Genomic DNA, 6,107 nt, shown 5'->3' on the forward strand with positions numbered 1-6,107 from the left:
AATTTTTTAAATTATTTTTTCACCACTAAAACGCATGAGACTTGTAGTTTACAAAAATGTTTTCATTTTTGATGAGACGCTGAATAAAAGAAGTTTAATCGCCGGCAAACGAAAACCTGCGATTTCCCGTAAATACCGGACTCGGCCCGTATAGTCAAAAGTATACAAAAAAAGTACCCTGGGAGTAAGCTCATTTCCCGAACGATTTTTTAAATTATTTTTTCACCACTAAAACGCATGAGACTTGTTGTTTACAAAAATGTTTTCATTTTTGATGAGACGCTGATTAAAAGAAGTTTAATCGCCGGCAAACGAAAACCCGCGACTTCCCGTAAATCCCTGACTCGGCCCGTATAGTCAAAAGTAAACAAAGAAAGTACCCAGGGAGTAAACTCATTTCCCGAACGATTTTTTAAATTGTTTTTTCACCACTAAAACGCATGAGACTTGTAGTTTTTAGAAATGTTTTCATTTTTGATGAGACGCTTAGTGAAAGTGGTTTAATCGCTGGCAAACGCAAACCCGCGATTTCCCGTAAATCCCGGACTCGGCCCGTATAGTCAAAAGTACACAAAGAAAGTACCCAGGGAGTAAACTCATTTCCCGAACGATTTTTTAAATTATTTTTTCACCACTAAAACGCATGAGACTTGTAATATTCAAAAATGTTTTCATTTTTGATGAGACGCTGAATAAAAGAAGTTTATTCGCCGGCAAACGAAAACCCGCGATTTCCCGTAAATCCCGGATTCGGCCCGTATAGTCAAAAGTATAAAAAGAAGGTACCCAGGGAGTAAACTCATTTCCCGAACGATTTTTTAAATTATTTTTTCACCACTAAAACGCATGAGACTTGTAGTTTTCAGAAATGTTTTCATTTTTGATGAGATGCTTAGTGAAAGTGGTTTAATCGCCGGCAAACGAAATTCCGCGATTTCCCGTAAATCCCGGGCTTGGCCCGTGTAGTCGAATGTATACAAAGAAAGTACCCTGTGAGTAAACTCATTTCCAAAACAATTTTTTAAATTATCTTTTCACCACTAAAACGCATGAGACTTGTAGTTTTCAAAAATGTTTTCATTTTTGATGAGACGCTGACAAGAAGGAGTTTAATCGCCGGCAAACGAAAACCCGCCATTTTCCGTAAACCCCGGACTCGGCCCGTATAGCCAAAAGTATACAAAGAAAGTACCCTGGGAGTAAGCTCATTTCCCGAACGATTTTTTAAATTATTTTTTCACCACTAAAACGCATGAGACTTGTTGTTTACAAAAATGTTTTCATTTTTGATGAGACGCTGATTAAAAGAAGTTTAATCGCCGGCAAACGAAAACCCGCGACTTCCCGTAAATCCCAGACTCGGCCCGTATAGTCAAAAGTAAACAAAGAAAGTACCCAGGGAGTAAACTCATTTCCCGAACGATTTTTTAAATTGTTTTTTCACCACTAAAACGCATGAGACTTGTAGTTTTTAGAAATGTTTTCATTTTTGATGAGACGCTTAGTGAAAGTGGTTTAATCGGTGGCAAACGCAAACCCGCGATTTCCCGTAAATCCCGGACTCGGCCCGTATAGTCAAAAGTAAACAAAGAAAGTACCCAGGGAGTAAACTCATTTCCCGAACGATTTTTTAAATTATTTTTTCACCACTAAAACGCATGAGACTTGTAATATTCAAAAATGTTTTCATTTTTGATGAGACGCTGAATAAAAGAAGTTTATTCGCCGGCAAACGAAAACCCGCGATTTCCCGTAAATCCCGGATTCGGCCCGTATAGTCAAAAGTATAAAAAGAAGGTACCCAGGGAGTAAACTCATTTCCCGAACGATTTTTTAAATTATTTTTTCACCACTAAAACGCATGAGACTTGTAGTTTTCAGAAATGTTTTCATTTTTGATGAGACCCTTAATGAAAGTGGTTTAATCGCCGGCAAACGAAACCCGCGATTTCCCGTACATCCCGGGCTTGGCCCGTATAGTCGAATGTATACAAAGAAAGTACCCAGGGAGTAAACTCATTTCCCGAACGATTTTTTAAATTATTATTTAACCACTAAAAACCCATGAGACTTGTAGTTTTTAAAAATGTTTTCATTTTTGATGAGACGCTGAATAAAAGAAGTTTAATCGCCGGCAAACGAAAACACGCGACTTCCCGTAAATCTCCGACTTGGCCCGTATATTCAAAAGTATACAAAGAAAGTACCCAGGGAGTAAACTCATTTCCCGAACGATTTTTTAAATTATTATTTCACCACTAAAGCCCATGAGACTTGTAGTATTCAAAAATGTTTTCATTTTTGATGAGACGCTGAATAAAAGAACTTTAATCGCCGGCAAACGAAAACCCGCGATTTCCCGTAAATCCCGCATTCGGCCCGTATAGTCAAAAGTATAAAAAGAAGGTACCCAGGGAGTAAACTTATTTCCCGAACGATTTTTTAAATTATTTTTTCACCACTAAAACGCATGAGAATTGTAGTTTTCAGAAATGTTTTCATTTTTGATGAGACGCTTAGTGAAAGTGGTTTAATCGCCGGCAAACGAAATTCCGCGATTTCCCGTAAATCCCGGGCTTGGCCCGTATAGTCGAATGTATACAAAGAAAGTACGCTGTGAGTAAACTCATTTCCACAACGATTTTTTAAATTATCTTTTCACCACTAAAACGCATAAGACTTGTAGTTTTCAAAAATGTTTTCATTTTTGATGAGACGCTGAATAAAAGAAGTTTAATCGCCGGCAAACGAAAACCCGCCATTTCCCGTAAACCCCGGACTCGGCCCGTATAGTCAAAAGTATACAAAGAAAGTACCCAGGGAGTAAACTCATTTCCCGAACGATTTTTTAAATTATTATTTCACCACTAAAGCCCATGAGACTTGTAGTTTTCTAAAATGATTTCATTTTTGATGAGACGCTGAATAAAAGAAGTTTAATCGCCGTCAAACGAAAACCTGCGATTTCCCGTAAATCCCGGATTCGGCCCGCATAGTCAAAATTATACAAAGAAGGTACCCAGGGAGTAAACTCATTTCCCGAACGATTTTTTAAATTATTTTTTCACCACTAAAACGCATGAGACTTGTAGTTTTCAGAAATGTTTTCATTTTTGATGAGACGCCTAGTGAAAGTGGTTTAATCGCCGGCAAAAGAAAACCCGCGATTTCCCGTAAATCCCGGGCTTGACCTTTATAGTCGAATGTATACAAAGAAAGTACCCTGTGAGTAAACTCATTTCCAAAACGATTTTTTAAATTATCTTTTCACCACTAAAACGCAGAGACTTGTAGTTTTCAAAAATGTTTTCATTTTTGATGAGACGCTGAATAAAAGAAGTTTAATCGCCGGCAAACGAAAACCCGCCATTTCCCGTAAACCCCGGACTCGGCCCGTATAGTCAAAAGTATACAACGAAAGTACCCAGGGAGTAAAGTCATTTCCCAAACAATTTTTTAAATTATTTTTTCACCACTAAAACGCATGAGACTTGTAGTTTACAAAAATGTTTTCATTTTTGATGAGACGCTGAATAAAAGAAGTTTAATCGCCGGCAAACGAAAACCTGCGATTTCCCGTAAATACCGGACTCGGCCCGTATAGTCAAAAGTATACAAAGAAAGTACCCTGGGAGTAAGCTCATTTCCCGAACGATTTTTTAAATTATTTTTTCACCACTAAAACGCATGAGACTTGTTGTTTACAAAAATGTTTTCATTTTTGATGAGACGCTGAATAAAAGAAGTTTAATCGCCGGCAAACGAAAACCCGCGACTTCCCGTAAATCCCTGACTCGGCCCGTATAGTCAAAAGTAAAGAAAGAAAGTACCCAGGGAGTAAACTCATTTCCCGAACGATTCTTTAAATTATTTTTTCACCACTAAAACGCATGAGACTTGTAGTTTTTAGAAATGTTTTCATTTTTGATGAGACGCTTAGTGAGAGTATCATCTGCTGAGCAGAGACGGACGGTCGGAACAGGTGTGTTGATCGTGGAATCACTATTTGTAGGTCCCTTAGTTAAAGTTTAATTATGTCAAGGATTAATGAAGAAAATATATTGGAACAGTCGGAAATACCCATTGTCTTAGAAAAAGACTCAAGAAGAAGTGAAGAGAAGTCAGAAAGTGACGAAGCATTTATAGACAGAATGTATGACGAAACGAAGGTAAAAGCGCAGCGCTCTGATAAATGGGAAAGCAAATTTACTTTTACGGATCGCTTTGTTTTGGAAGAGCTATTTATTTCGTATCGTGAAAGAATAAAATTTCTCGAGGAGGAACTTAGATACAAAAACAACCTAATAAATCGCATTCTAAGTCTTTCAAGTTCTGAAAAATCACTGTTCCGTGACGAGCATGTTTTGCCTTCACAGGTTGAAAACGCTAATTTTATTAAAAAAATTCCATTGTATGAAAATGTAATCCCAGAGGAATCATCAAAACCACTTGGACATAATAATGTAAATGATTTTATTGCTAAAGGTTTGCATAAACCTATTATTGATTTTGAGTTACAAAAATTAAAAGAGCCACTTGGTAAATCAAAACATGAAAAAGAAACACTTTTTGATCAATCACACGAAATTGCCAGTAATAAAGATATATCGAACAGCGTTAATGTCAATAACAAAAGAGTAATATCTATTGTTGGTGATTCTATATTGAAGGATCTTAAAGGTCACGACTTAACAACGTCTGAAAATAAAGTTCTCGTAAAATCGTTTTCTGGTGCAACAGTTTCATGTATGCATCACTACATCAAACCGACCATGGCTTATAAACCTGACGTACTTGTCTTGCACTGTGGAACAAATAACTTTAAGAAATCCAAGGATCCAAATAAGATAGCTGACGATATAATTGGTTTAGCATTAGCGGCTGCTAGCATGGATGACCAAACGTCTGTCGTAGTTTCTTCGATAGTACCCAGGGGAGATAAGTATAAAAATATGGTATTCAAAGTAAACGAGATTGTATCAAAAAAGTGCGCGGAAAGAAATATTGGTTATATTCCTCATTCCAACTTTGATGAATCACACCTAAATCGCAGTAAACTGCATCTTAATAGAAAAGGTACATTTGTTCTCCAAGAAAATTTTAAATCATTTTTGACCTGTTGACTCTATAGCCATTCTACTAGTCAAACGATTGATGGACTTGATAATAATAATGATCTGCAAAAAGTTCGTATGTTGTATAAAAATAATATTCTAATCTCGTATCTGAATATCAATTCTATTAGGAATAAGTTGATATCGTTACAATGTATTGTTCTAGACCATGTTGATATTCTATGTGTTGCAGAAACTAAATTAGACTCGTCATTCCCAGAGGCTCAATTTGCGGTCTCTTCATTTAAACAACCTTATAGGTTGGATGTAACAGATAAAAGTGGAGGTCTAATGGTTTATATAAGGCAGGATATTCCTTCGCGTCAATTAAAATGTCCTGTTATGTCTGAGGATATTCAATGTATTCCTTTTGAATTGCGACTAAGGAACAGAACATTTCTTGTTATTTCTATATATCGTAACCCAAAACAATGTCTCAATTATTTTCTTGACGAGATTATTAACGTAGTGGATTATTTTTCAACATCTTACGAAAGTTTTGTAATTCTAGGAGATTTTAACGAAGTCTTTACACACAATGATATGTCTAAATTTATGGAACATTTAAATTTATCTAGTTTAATAAAAACACCTACGTGTTTTAAATCGGATGATGGAAAATGCATTGATCTCATTCTCACAAATAAAAATAGATGCTTTCAAAAGAGCGGCTCTTTTGAAACTGGAATCAGTGATCATCATCATCTGATTTTCACATTTTTTAAATCGTCTCTTATAAAATGTTCACCTAAATATATAAGATATAGAACTTTCAGAAATTTTCATCGCACAAATTTTGAGTATGACCTTTCATCTGAGTTATTAGCTATTGATCAATCTAATTTTAATGCTTTTCACAACGTCTTCACAGACGTTCTAAATAGACATGCACCGGCAAAAATTCGAGTAGTAAGAGGTAATCAAAAGCCTCACATCACTAGAAATATAAGGAAGGCCATCATGAAACGCTCTTACTACAAAAATAAAGCTAAT

The sequence above is a fragment of the Hydractinia symbiolongicarpus genome, chromosome 7 (genome assembly GCF_029227915.1).
Source record: "Hydractinia symbiolongicarpus strain clone_291-10 chromosome 7, HSymV2.1, whole genome shotgun sequence".
NCBI classification, from domain to species: Eukaryota; Metazoa; Cnidaria; class Hydrozoa; order Anthoathecata; family Hydractiniidae; genus Hydractinia; species Hydractinia symbiolongicarpus.